At 40.1% G+C, this 14,606-nt stretch overlaps 1 pseudogene; it reads left to right on the top strand.

Annotated features, from left to right (window-relative positions):
- The first annotated feature begins 1,180 nt into the window (after positions 1 to 1,180).
- Positions 1,181 to 2,004, top strand: LOC147417969 (uncharacterized; annotated as a pseudogene).
- The last annotated feature ends 12,602 nt before the right edge of the window (positions 2,005 to 14,606 follow it).

The raw sequence follows: 14,606 nt of genomic DNA, 5'->3' as shown, positions 1-14,606 counted from the left end.
GTGCCTTGGAACTTATCGTTGTAGGATGGGACCACTTTGGTACCTCCTTGGATTAGTGCCAATCGTTTAGTCTTGGCACCTTTCCATACTCTCTTTGGTAGTTATTAATTCTTGACTTCTAATATTTTTGGTACTGTCTCTAGCTGCTTTGGTGCTCGCTTGTTATACCACCAATCATAGATTTCTCAAGGACTGCCTTGGCATCTCCTTGGTCTTTGGTGCATACAATACTGCTTGGTACTTTTAATGATTCTAGGGATGTCTCGGGTACTTTTCCATGGTCTCTTTGGGATTTAAAGGTACTGCCTCCAACTATATTTGGTCTTGATTCTGGCTAGCTTTGGTATGTTTACTTTGTCTTGGAAGTGCCAGGGTACTTAGACATCTAGGATGATGCCTTGGTGCTTCCCTATTATAGTACCAAATCTAGCTTTGACTAGAAGATGCCTTTGTATGTTCTTGATCTCTTTGGTGCATACAATACCCTTGGATTCTTAGGTACAATTTTTGGTAGTTTTCATAGGTAGTTTTGGTCCTTTGCTTTGTTTTGGTAGTGCCTTGGACCTTATCATTGGAGGATTGGACTGCCTTGGTACTTCCTTGACATAGTGCCAATCATTTGGTCTTGGTACCTTTCCATAGTCTCTTGGGTGGTTTTTAACTCCCGCCTTCTACTATTTTTGGTATTGTCTCTAGCTAATTTTTGTACTAGTACCTAGTTACTACCTTGGTACTTTTCTTGGTAGTCTTAGTGGTTTTGAATCTAGGTAGCAAGTCCAAATCTGCATGGGTACTACTTGTGCAATGATTGATATTTTTTGTGCAATGTCTAGCGCATGGCATGTTCTCTGAGATTGATTATTTTTCTTTTGTTGTGTAATAGACACACCATGACAAGCTGGAGGACTCCTGCAAGGAGGGATATGTCCATTGCCAATTTGTGAATGGAATGCTCAAAGAAGTGAAGCAAGGAAAGAGGTTCACCCTCTTCCCTAGACCACCCCTTGTAGATATTGACAAAACAATCCATGTGTTTGGCACGTGTGCTGCATGCGAGGAGTATCTAGAGGTGGCGTATGTTGGGGGAAGCTTCATGTTAGAGTGTAGGCATCAATACCACCCTCTCTACTTCAGTGAACTTTTGCACACTAGTGTCACATGTGTGAAAGAGGGGTGTGGCATGGTAATTTTTGCAGTGGAAAAAGCATATATCAATGGGAATTATACTGTAAAGGGTAAGTTGGCACTATTTTCAATATGTTGAGGCTTTCTACTTTTGGATTACGATGTTGATTGAGTGAGTCATTTGTGATTGTGCAGATGAGGAAGATGTGACACCTACAAGCCAACATGTGCAAGGAACAAACGCGGTGGGTGTGAAGAATGGTGGCCCTGGACCAGCAAAGGTTTTTGTTAAGGATGTGGAGGACCTTGCTAGTATGGAATAGGTTCAAGAAGTCCTCATGGAATTGGAATCTGGTTGGAGGAAGGAGAAAGTTGAGGGGCAGGATGTGTACACAAAGGGTGACAGCCAAGGGGTGGATACTACTATCATGGAAGGAGAGAGGTTGCTGAAGGCCGAGATAGTGTGGGAATAAATACTGTTGAGGCCTCTGCAATGGAAGTCAACAAGACACAGCACGAGCAAACCACAGCTGATGAACCCTCTGTAATTGACGAGGTGCTGCTAACTATAGCTGAGGCCGTGGCATGGCAGGGTGCTATTGAAGGGAATGGCGAGGGAGTGGCCGATGGTGTTAAGAAAGCAAACAATATTGAGGATGGTGCTAAAGGTGGGACTGTTGAGAAATATGTAAACAAGGGAAAAGTTAAGATAAGGTGACATATCTGATTGATGTGGGCATGGATGCTACTAATCCAGAGAAGGTGGCCGGCCCAAGGCCAACATCTCCAGGTGATTTCACCTTGTCAAACTTATTGTCTATAGTAGAAAGAAAGCGCATCCATGGACGTGCCAACAAGTCCCATGCTTGCAAACTTTAGCTTATGCCTACCCTTGTAATTGACAGTCTGTGTCTTGATGTAATGCACTGAGATTATATTTTGGTCTCCATCTATTACCATATGTTTTAAGTACAAGTTACATTTTCCTTCTTATATTGTGATCTCTTTTGGTAGACTTTGGCCCTTTGATCTTTTAATTGACCCTTTAAGTAAGTTGTTGTAGGATCTTCATTGTGTGATAAATGACTCAAAATATTATTGGAACTGTAAAAATTGATCCGTGGTGGCTAAAGGAAAAATTAGTTGACATAAAGCTGCCAAAAGATGTTATGGCTATAGGCAGGTGGCTGATTGTATTTGAAGTGAATGGTGTGCTCTTAAAGAGCTACAACCAACCATTATCAAAGATGCAGTTTTTGCACCTCCCAATGGAGGTGAGACCATTTGTATATCGTCTGGGTCGAGAGTTATGGTGTGTGGTCAGGCCGGATGCAAAGGATGTGCTTGTAAAGTTTTCCAGACAAGCAGATATTATGATATGGTCCTGTTGTAGAAGAGAAAGCTAATGCACTATCTAGGAACATGCCTGCCATACTGTCGTAGTAAACGAGTGGTCAAAGGTATACACCTAACCCTCTTCTTGCCTCATCCTCATCATGCTGATTACCAGTTTCTACTATCATTAATTGTGCTTAACTTTCCCCTACTCTTACAGATATGTTCAGCCAAAAAGAGTGTGAGATGTGGCTACCCATTATCCTTGATGTCTTTGTACCAGGGGATGTTGGTGATAAGCCTATTTTCTTGAAGCTGCTAAGATCAGTGTGGGAAAAACACCCGTCGTATAATGCCAACACTACCATACTTGTAGATGAGTGTAGATATAAGGCACTTAGAAATGACTATGAGAAATGTCCTATTCGATCATATGAGCCTCCTTACCTTGATCCCTACTACCCCTTGTACTTCACAAAATTGGTCAAGCCCTAATTGGAGGGCTGGATTTTTGCTCCCTACTCAACAACATATAGCCATCAACACCCCCTCTTTGATGTAGAAGACGATGTTAGCCCTCTTGTGCTAATTATTTCATTCAGCAAGAGGGATATGCTTATCGCTTTGACCCCCCTATCAACCCATGATTTGTGGAACAAAGAAATAAAATTTTCTTAGTGCAGTCTGCTATGTATTCCTCTTTATGTGAAAATGAAAATCCACGAATGTCCATTTAGTCATTTTTCTTACAGTATGTTTTTGTGGTCATTTTGTCTTGATCTTTGAATTTGGTAATGGTAAGTACCAAATTTGGTACTAGTCTTCCCATTGTAGGATGATTTTGTAACTGAGGGAAGCTTCATTGTACAAACTTTATAGCATAGGGCTTTTTTTTGGAAAAATTTACCATTGTGGACTCAGGAAATTATAATTACCAGTATCAAATTTGAAGCCTTTGGTACTGAGACTGAAAAATTTCACACTTGGTACTGGTAAATTGGGTACCGTAAAGGACCAAATTTGGTGCTGCTCATCTCACTACAAGGTGGGAATAGATCATGACTGGTGGTGTATGATCAAGAAGGTTGTATGTATCACATTTCCCATCCACTTAGCCATAGTACAAGCCTTCAACCACAAGTCCACCTCTAACAATCTTGTTGTGTCACTTATCCCTTTGTGCTTTGTGTGCCTGGTACATAGCTTTGGTGAATTTCAAAAGATAAAAGTCCTCACCGCCTTCAACTACCTTCACTGCAAAGTTGTCCCCAATGGACAACATTTCACATATTGTCTGTGTGTTACCCTCGTACATTGGAAAGTTGATGTCCGATCTCATTGCTGCAATTGTCATGTTGCTATCATCCTCACTGGCTCCCTCCTCTTCCTCAATATCCTCATTGTCCACGTCTTGCATCGGTACAATGGTTATGTATTTCCATTCTTCAATGTATTGCTTGCTCTTGCATCTCCTCCATTGCCTACTTAAGCATGCATCACAAAATCATGAGAGTGTATGAAGACGTAGAGCACATGTGTCCTTAGGTGAATAACCATCTACACAATGGATTGCACATAAGCCTTGGATTTGTTGGCATTCATGCGGAATATCCTGTTGCACTTCATCCTTTGAAACCAGCCAAAACACTCTCGGTGTGTTAGATATGTGGACTCAGCCGTGTCTCCAAATTTTGCCTTTAGATAATTAACAACATCAGCCACACCCTTCATCGGTGCCCCGTTTAGTTTCAGCTCCTCACGCATTATTAATCTCTTGATGACAACACTAGCTCCATCGTGCTCCCCTTTTCCATGCCCGATGCAGAGAAGTTCCACATCATGTGAAAGCCTGTTAATTGATGGTACCTACTAGAAACAAAGTAAAAAGGTTGGCATGCCTTGAATTGTGATGCTGCACCATTTGACCATACCCAATGATATCGCAAACGGTGACCTTACCTGTCATGAAGCATAAAGCAATGTTGTACAAAAAAAGTATCATGCTGCTTATCATAAGATATGTAGAAATGCAATGTCTTCTGTACGACACCTCCCAAATTTCTAACCTATGTAATATGCACAAGGATTGTTACTTGTGTTTACCACCAATGCATCAATTGTATTTCATTCTGTATTTTGAATGAATAATTCTCCGCAAAGTCAATTACAAAAACAACAACATTGTTAGAAAATCTAAGCATGCTTTCTTTGAAACTGTTGTGCTTGCCACCGAAAGATGAAGTTGTGCTTGATGAAATATTTCAGATGCTTTGCAAAAAGGCCATGGAAAGAAGCACCTGACATTCTTCGTAGAACCAAGTCCTTCTTTTCTTTTCACTTCCATCATCAGCCACATGTTCATTGCTGACATCCATGAACACCGTGATAGACACCTCCTTGCTATCGTTGGAAATCTCATATGGACAAAAGGGCAACGTGGTTATGCCACATTGAGAACATTCCCTGACCAAGAAATTCTTTGCGTGGAACTCGTTTTCAATTGGATTTGGACACAAAATGGATTCCCACAAACTACTTGTATGATGCCATACTACCTACTCTGCCGAGCACTGAATTGCATCATTATTGCTACAACACACATAACATATGTAGGTATGAGCTTTTCCATGATGCCCAAACCGATTTTTCCACATGTGATTGAAAGAGTCCTTGAGGAATAGCATCTGCACACATGATATACACAACAACAAGTATACCGTTCTTTTAGCTTTTGAATAAAGAATGGCTTTAAGGCCTCAAAAGACCTAAAAGATAGCTCGATCGTGGGGTGCCTTCATTTGCATCTCTTGTACAGTTCCACCTGAGATATGAAAACAATGGAGGTTTGAATCCTTGAAGATGACACAGAGATGCAAGCTTCAAAATTTACAATAATAGACCCAAAAGTTGATAGTAAAGTACCAAATTTGAAATTGAGAATTCAGCTAGCAAAACATTCAACACAGTACCAGCCTCAGAGACTTGGTATTGTGTAAATAGTACCCAAGCCATTGTAAAGTACGAAAATGAGTGGTTTGCGTACTAATTAGCGTTAAATTTTGTAAGGTCATTGGATGAAGTACCAAAGTATTAATGGCCTGGTAGTGTGCAAATACTACCCGCAACATTGTAAAGTGCCAGGTTTGAAACTCTGGGTACTAGTCCCAGGGACTTGGTACTGTGCAAATTACAGAGTACCAGGATTGGTGATTTGGGTACTGTGCAACTCTAAGTTTCAAAGAATCATTTGATGAACTACCAAAGTTCCAAAGTCTCAATGACTTGGTACTGTGAAAATACTACACATAGCATTGTGAAGTACCAGGTTGGGAACTCTGGGTACTCTAAAGTTAAGACTACCAAAAAAAGAATACTACAAAGATACATGATAATAACACTCTCATGGACTTGGTACTAAGAGATAGTACACAAGCCATCCTAAAGTACCAAGATTGGTGGTTTGGGTGTTGTACAACTATTAACAGCAAGCTAACCCATGTAACATTTATTCTTTTGATAAATCGAGAAGATTGTAACTGTTATTGAACGAGTGGATATTGTAATCTAGGAGCCGGAGCTATAAGCTTCCAGATTATATCAATTTATCCTTAGTTAGAGCTCCCAGTTGATTAGTTTTTGACCTAAGAAACCTTGGCTAAGGTATAAAAGCCAATTTTGTAAAGTTATTATTAAGTTCTTGGATAATGAAATACAGAGTGTGAGCTTACAGTGCTCTCTTCTCTCCTTCTCCTGCTTCTATCTCCCTTGTTGGTTGTCACATTGCAGTGCCGTCTGTTGCATTGCAACCACAAGTAAGAGCTCTACGCATTGACGTAAACATAGCATGATAAATTGTAGCATTTGACGTCATTGACCCACGGCCTAATTTCATCATAAGTAGGAATTTAAGCTAGGAAATCACAAAGTAAGTATAGGCGGGGTATTGGGGCATCATTGCTAAGCATTTAGATGAATTTGGGATTAGAAACGATTATGTCAAAATCTCACTATTATGAATAATTACATTTTTTACAACTCATTGAAAGTCAAATTTGAGACTATAAGCATGTGTGCTTAGGTCTTATATAATTGTCCTAGAAGTTTCATAGCATTCGGATGTCTTTTGATGCTGTAATGATCATGGTTTGCTTGCCGATTAGCAACTAGCTTTTGATGACTTAAGTCATTTGAGTGTAGCTTCTGTTAGATGCGAGTTGGTTGTTGTTTTCCAAGAGCTTGAAACCCTCTTGTAGCCTCCATGCACTAGTCAAGTCAGCTTTGTCCCATTTGACAATTATGTTTGTGGTTCTTGCTATGTCTGCAATACGATAAGAGTGAGGAGTAAACTCATCCACATTTGGTGCCATTGTTGGGGAGGAGTAGATATAAACTAGGGAAAACAACAATGTCTAGTGTAATTGTCCTTTAAATTCCTATAGGATCACCTAGAGTTAAACTTTCTCTTTAAAACTGCATAGCTTAAGAGTGTCACCTTTGGTTGTGTAGAGGTAGCTTGGGAGTAGATTGTACTAGCTAAGTACCTTGTAGGATTAGGTTGGGATTGTGAGAATGATTGATGGACGAGACAAGTCTTAAGATCAATGCTCAGGAAACCATAAAAAACAAAAAAACAAGTGTTTGTGGACACCTTCCACAACCCAATTGCAATAGAACTTAGGAATAGGGTAAGTAGAATCCGAGGTAGGATATCAAATCATTGCTCACTCTAAAAGAATTTTCTATGAGTTGTTTATGTGAGGTTGCAGACTTTTCAAGTCTACAACGTAAAACAACATCAAAAGATTATCAACCACTGAAATCGGATAAAGATTATGCTCATAAAAGTCATATGAACCAGTGGGTAAGCATAAAGATGCATTTGAGGTAAGAGTTGGCAAAAACTCAGGTTATTGACATTTTCTTGAGAATTAAGGCCAAATTAAGTTTTGACTTGACTCAGAGGCTTGAACATGTCACAAAAAGACTGACCATTGAAAAAATCACAAAAATTGTTCATTTTAAGCAAAAGTAAATAATTGTGATTATTTATATTTAGCTCAAAATTTATCAAGGTTGATACCAGAGACTCTATGCATGATTATAAACATCTTTTGTGAAGGCTCATAGAGTTTGGATCACGGAACAGACCAAAAACTTGATAAAAACTGAAATCTGTATTGATTGTCGAGAAATTGAGTTTGACTTGATAAATTTTGCTCAAATTTTGTGAAACTTGACTCAGAGACTTATTTTAAAGTTTTTAACATGTGTGTCCAAGGCATTCTTGGAGAGACTGCTAGTAGGGTATCCACCAAAGAGAGTGTGAATCAAGGTGATCAATTGGGCACTATCTTTGAAGAAGTCCCAGACACTTATTTCGATTCAACATCTGAAATGTCTTCCTCTTCAATTCAGTGAGGAACATGAACAACAGTGCGATATAAGCACATACTTACCTTTTATAAGACTAACATCCATGGAGCTCAGGTTTACCTAGATCCTAATGAGGAGTATACCATTCGCATTGATGAGCATGAAATAGAGTTTGAAGAGGAAATCAGGGCAAACAAACAAAGAAAAATGTATATGGATAAAAATGGGACTCAGTATGTAAAAGTTGAAAATCCTGATGTGATAGACAAATGGGGGTTATAAGTGAATACAATAATTCCGGATATGGCAACAAAAGAAGGTCCATTGACTTTAGAATCCGAGGGATACGATCAAGTTGATCTGAAACCTTTGAAACGGCTTAGTACTGATAATCCTAGGATTGGAGTCTATTGTTGGGAGGATAGGAATGTCAAGGATCTTTTATGGATCTCTCATGCCAAACCAAAGCAATTAACACCCATGAAGATCATCTATATCTTCAAGATCAAGGACAAGGGTTCAATAGATCTACCATCTTACCTATTTAGGGATTGTTATAACAATAACTTTGTTATGATGAGTCCTGAGGAGGTAGAACAGACCAAATACCAAGGGAATCTGTTCTCCATTCTTGAATTTATATAGCCCCACGTAAGTGTTGTCTGTATTAAGCCACTCTATCTCATTAGTGCGTCTGAGCATAACATTTTGTTTGTCCATTTTGGGTGGTTCATCTACCAACTCTTCATCTACCTTGTCCTTGGTGCCAGTCAATCTCCATTTGTCCATAATAAAAGGGTTGTGAACAACTAGGTACATCATCCCCTCTTGGTCAAACTATTTTTCTCCATCATAGTCCACATCTATAAGGTGCTTGAACTCACTTGGCTTGTTTTCCAACTTAACACAGTAGCGGTCCATTCCTTATAGATTTTGGCTTTAAGCACATTCTTGAATTGAAACTTTAGATACAAAAATTTTACGTCAGATGCAGGTTGTGAAGGACCTATCCCCATGGAAGTTCCTTCCTTAACGTTCACCTTGTTGGATTCCTCAGTCATTCGGGTGTATGATATTTTTGATGAGGTATCAGAAAAAATTTCCTCTATAATAGCTTCTAGAGGATGTAGTGGTCTTTGATTCACACTACCTTCAATTGAGTGATTGCTCACTTGGTCTATGACACTGGGATTCCTATTCTGGTACAATCTTCCTGATTGCAAATACATGAAGAATTGATCTTACAAAATCCAAATCTTGTTACCTCATTGGTTAACTTGAATTCTTCGATTTGGTCTTACTTGTTGGGTTGTACTCTCTAGCACTTGCAACCTGTCAAAAAATGCTTGATGGCTATGAGTTTATAGCCGCTCTTGTTAGTTCAAGATTTTAATCGACAAAATTTAATTAGATACTTCAGTACTCCACAGTTTTTCTCACAACATTAACAATTCAGGTCCAATTTTAATTTTGAAAAAGCTACTAGGGTCCTGGGGACTATCTCTCTCTTTGGTCAAATTCTGCTGTTATTCTGACTCAGAGGAACATGGATTACGATCCATGTTGGGAGGCCAAATTGACATTTCTTGGTACCAACAGAATCAACATGATTAGTAGGTCATTTGACACTAGAATTTTTGAAAATGGAATTTTGGATTTAACATTAGGTCAATTTTGGTACCTGCATAGAATGCTTGACAGTTTTGGGCTTTTGGCTTGATTTTGGAGATCCCAATTCAGTTTTGAAATGATCACTATAGTCTCTGGGATGTTTTCTAGATATGGTGCAAGTTTTGTATCAATTTGTGTCAGAGGAACATGGATCGCAATCCATGTACCTAGATGGTATATTGAGCTGAAACTTGCAAATAGCTTCCTTTTGGGTCCCTGATGTCAGCTTTAGGATTTTTGTAGAATTTGGACTTTTTATTTAGGTCAACCAAAAGTCAATCCTCGGGTCTGTTCCAGTGGTTTCCGCCTGGAGCTGTTTTATGCCCTTTTGACCCACTTTTTGAACTTTTTTTGGCAATAGTAGTTTAAGGAAAAGTACTTCAAATGTTATCACTTGTTCACCTGTCAAATATCACCTCAAAATCCCCAGAAGGTACATGGATCGTGATCCATGTTTGACATCATTTGGCATGAGATTTGGTGAGTTTGTATCAGTGGTTATGGTGATACTTTTCCCCAAATATTTTTGGATTTGACCCACTTTTTCCAGGCCAAAGGCAGGATTTTGTGTCTGCTTTGCGGTTTTTTGCAAACAACTCTTTTTTGTTGTGGACCCTTTTGGAAAAGTTGCTCCCTCAGTTCTCAGGAGTGTACTGATCAATTATCCTATACAAATGTCAACTAGGTACATGGATCGCGATCCATGTTTGGCAACATCTGGTCATGAATTTTCCTCCTGTTGGTTCCTTGCCTTTACTTGAGTCCAATTCTCACCCCTTTTTGAATTTGGACAAATAAAAGTTTAGTTTTCCCAAATTTTCTTAATCTTCATGGTTTTGTTCAGCTTAGCCCAATTCCTTGATTTGGATGATCTTTTAGCGCCCTATTTTTGACCAAATTCACAATTCTGGTGTCTGAGAGTCAGTTTTAAGCAATGGAGACAATTTCTACTCATTTGGCCTAAAAGGTACATGGATCGCGATCCATGTTGAGCAAGCAATCTGGGAGAAATCTACTAAGTTTGTCTCCTGCAAGCTTGTATATCCCCTTTTGCCAGGTTTTGTTGAGTTTAGTTTAGCTTTGAAGCTTTGACCCCATCAATTTTACAAATTTTCAAAGTTATTGTCTTCGGCACCAAAATAAGGTTTTGGACAGTTTTGTACCCTGATTCTTTTGGCCCCAATTGATGGTGGAATTTGTTACTCAACCTAATCCTGTAATTGAAGTATTTGCACAAACATAAATGAGTTTAACAACACAGAAATGACAACAAAATGTATGGTGAAACAACCCTTTTCAAGCATGGGAAAATCAAAGAACAAAATACTTATTAGTACTTCAGTCACAGCTGGTCAGTCACAGCTGGGTCAAAGCATGAATAGGTGGAAAGCTATATATGTGATATAATTAAATAGCATAGCATGACATTGGGGGTGTGGTCACTGGTGCCATATTTCAGACGTCCAAATTTATATTCTAAAAAATGTTTTACTAAAAAATTCAGCCTTCACACACCCACTTTGTTTCATGAGTAGTTGGCAGTTTCAAAAACCGTGCCCCCCGACCCCCCGCCTCTCTCTCTCTCTCGCGTGCGCGTGCTCAAGGTCTACTGTGCTTAGAGCTTCTATTGTGCAAGCTTGGCTGCTTCAAGGAAGATTGCAGTAACCGCCCTCTTCTCTTCGAGGTATGTCTCTCCCATTGAACATGTACACTCTCTACTGCTTGAGCACGCGCGCCCCACCTGGGATCATTTAGCTACATTAAGCTGCATTTGGAGCTGCATGAGTGCCACACCTTGCTCATTTGCAACAAGAGGCGAGCTCCCGAGGTAATTTGCTAGTCCACAAGCTGCATGCAATCTTGGGGCAAATCCCATAGCACATCACCTTGAATGCCCTGCTTACAAGAGTAGGCCCATGAAGTTCTTGTTTCTTTTTAGCACGGATGATAAGCGAGGGCACACCACGTCTCATGAGTTCATTGGATGATGTGCAGGTATATCACTTGAGACTGCATCATGGCACCTTCCTCAAAGCATCCGATTCAAGCAAGCAGCAGTCTAGTTAGGAACATTTAACCACCTCTGCATATGAAGTTTTGTCGTCTTGCCGAGGAATTTCATATGGAGCGTGGATTGCCATTGGAGGGAGTTGATCCACGTAGCTTGATAGGAAACAATGACATCTCTGAGGAGGACTGGGAAGCTGTCTTTATATGCCCAAAGCTTGTTCCGAGTAGCTAGAAGAAAGTGAAGGCATACCATGCTCGGTCGGAGTTCTTACAAAAGCTTGTGTGGAGACACTGGGATGTCTACCAAGAGGGTCCCTTCATGTATGAAGTAGGGACTCAATTTGCAAAGGCCTTTGCATTGGAAAACTGCAGTGAATCTGGCAAACATCAAATTTCTTGGGCTATCTTTGCAGAGAGGGCAATGAGAGCCTCAGAAGAAAGACACAACTTGCAAAACAAGATCAAGAGGTGGGAAGATCAGATGAGTGGTAGAGGGAGAGGTTCCAAAACCACTGCTGCCTCTACCAGATCATCATTGAAAACAGAAGGTACATCTGTACCATTGTCAAGAGTGCCTACAGGAGGATGCCTGGTACAATTGGCAGAGGAGGATAGCAGGGCACTTGCAGAAATGAAGAATATTGCAGAGGGCAGATTGCAAGACTATAAGTCAAGACTTGAGGGTGCAAAGAAGTAGGTAGAGGATCAAGTCAGAGAATTGCATAGGGCTGAGGGTGCTCAAAGCTCAAACACTTTGGCCATAAAGTTGCAAACGGAGATTGATTGCGTGCAAGACCCTGTAGCTCGACAACGCCTGATTGATTTGATTGGACAGTTCTCGAGTACTACTAGAGAGAACGTTGCTGAATTAGAAGCCAATGTGGCTAAAGCAAAGGTGCATACCCTCAAACATGTGCTTCACTTTGTTTTGGAGTATGTGGTTCACTTCCATGTGGTTATGTGGTTAGAGTGTTATGGATTGTATGGTTATGTACTGTATGAGCATATTCTATTTTTGCTATGTGCTATATAGCACAAAATATGTGCTATATGGCCACAACATAGCCATCATCTTCATGGAGTGGGTGGTTATATGCTATGTGCTATGTGCTGTATGGTCACAACATAGCCATCATCTTCATGGAGTGGGACGGTTATATGCTATGTGTGGTTATGTGCTATGTGCTTTATAGTTCAATCTAGGTGCATCATGTTCACAATAGTACCCTCATCTATTTGGAATGTGTGTGATTCTATGCTATGTGCTTTGTGTGGTTATGTGCTATGTGATACATAGCACAATGGACATGTGTAATATGTGCTATATAGTATACCTGTATGCTATATGCTCACAGTATAGCCCTAAAGTGTGTGTTAAATATTGATATGTGCTACATAGCACAATCTTTTTATGTGCTATGTGCTAAATAGCACATTTTGTGTGTTATATGTTCACAATATAGCCCTGGAGTGTGTGGAATAGTGAATTGTGCTATATAGCACAATCTCTATTTTTTCTATGTGCTACATAGCACATCCCTAATTGTGATATGTGCTACATAGCAAAATATTTGTGCTATATGCTATGTGCTATGTCTCATATAGCCCACTACATATCATATACCCAACAAGCTTGTGCTATATAGCATATATAGAGAAAATGTTTGGGCTATATCTGGTATTTTGAAAAGTCTCTCTGCTATGATCTACAGTGCATACTCTATGTAGCACTTATAGCACATTATACTTGGACTGTGCTATGTGCTATATAGCACAATGCATATCATATACCACATGAAGCTTGTGTTTATAGCATATAGAGTAAGTGCTTGTCTTATATGTGGTATTGCAAATAAGGGATAAGATTCACGCTGCATATTCTTTTCAGCAATCTGCTTTTGTTGGGTTATTGAGACTTAAATTAGATGTGTTGTCTTCTTTGTTTCACAGGCACTACTTGCAGAAGTAGAGACCAACATAGCACAGGAATCAGAGCACTTTAAATTTTTTGTTACCATGGAGAGGACTTCACATAACGTGGGAGCCAGTTTGATGAAGCCTTTTCCTCCTGTGGATTTTAAGCAGAGCATTAGCGAGGTGGCACTTAATGGGTTCTACCATTGTGTAGGATGTGGATTCCCGTTCGATGCCAGAAGCTTGGATGTATTCTCCCTGCCTTGCACCCATGTGTACCATATGCTATGCTTCGCGCATGTATGTAGGGACTATGGCTATTGTGTTGCACTAGATTGCAACATGTCTGTTCCCCCTAGAGCTAAGCATATGATTGGTCTGAAGGTGAAGAGTGAGATGAAAGAATCAAGTGCAGGTAGTCACTGTGTCACTACTATTGCAGGCCCACTTTCCATTGGTAGTTTAAACTCTTGCATTTAATGAAATCATTTGCAGGTACAGACATTGCAGCAGAGACTTGTATACAAGAATCATTGAGGACAAAAACAGAGAGAGTCTCTACGCAAGCCACTGGTAGGTACCAAAATCAGTATTTATGTGTGTATTTTGGGATACTCCAAGTGAGACTTTGTAAATAGCTTGCTTTGTAGAACAATCATCGCATGCTTGCTCCAACAAGACGATGCATTCCACAAGGAATAATGGCATGATTACCCCAGGGATGCAACCATGCCTTGAAGCGGAGTCTACCCGCGGGATGCAGCCAGCCCTTGAAGCGGAGTCTGCCATAGGGGATGCAGTACGTGGAGTAGTTGAAGACATCTTGATGGCAAAGTCTTCTGCAGTCAAATCACCTAGGCAACAACTAACTCCATGAAGGCTGTTGCGTTCTCCGTTGAGTGCCAAAGCATCACCAAGTGTGGACACTAGAGATGATGCATCAGATGAGGCAGTTGCAGATGCGGTGAAAGCAACACCCCCTCCAGCGGGGAAGAAGCCAACACCAAAGCGCAAGAAATCGACTCCCAAGAACTTAGGTGGAAGTCCCACAATGGATATACCTCTTGATTCATTTAGAAAGAGAAAGAAACCAAATGCAAAGCAATGAGTGTGTTTTTTTTGTAACTTCATGCAATTAGAAGATGTCTTTAGAAGGCATGTGCAATCCGTTGCACCCC

The sequence above is a fragment of the Adiantum capillus-veneris genome, chromosome 30 (assembly GCF_014529385.1).
Source record: "Adiantum capillus-veneris isolate H3 chromosome 30, ASM1452938v2, whole genome shotgun sequence".
Taxonomy (NCBI): Eukaryota; Viridiplantae; Streptophyta; class Polypodiopsida; order Polypodiales; family Pteridaceae; genus Adiantum; species Adiantum capillus-veneris.
This window is presented reverse-complemented; position numbering and strand designations above follow the sequence as displayed.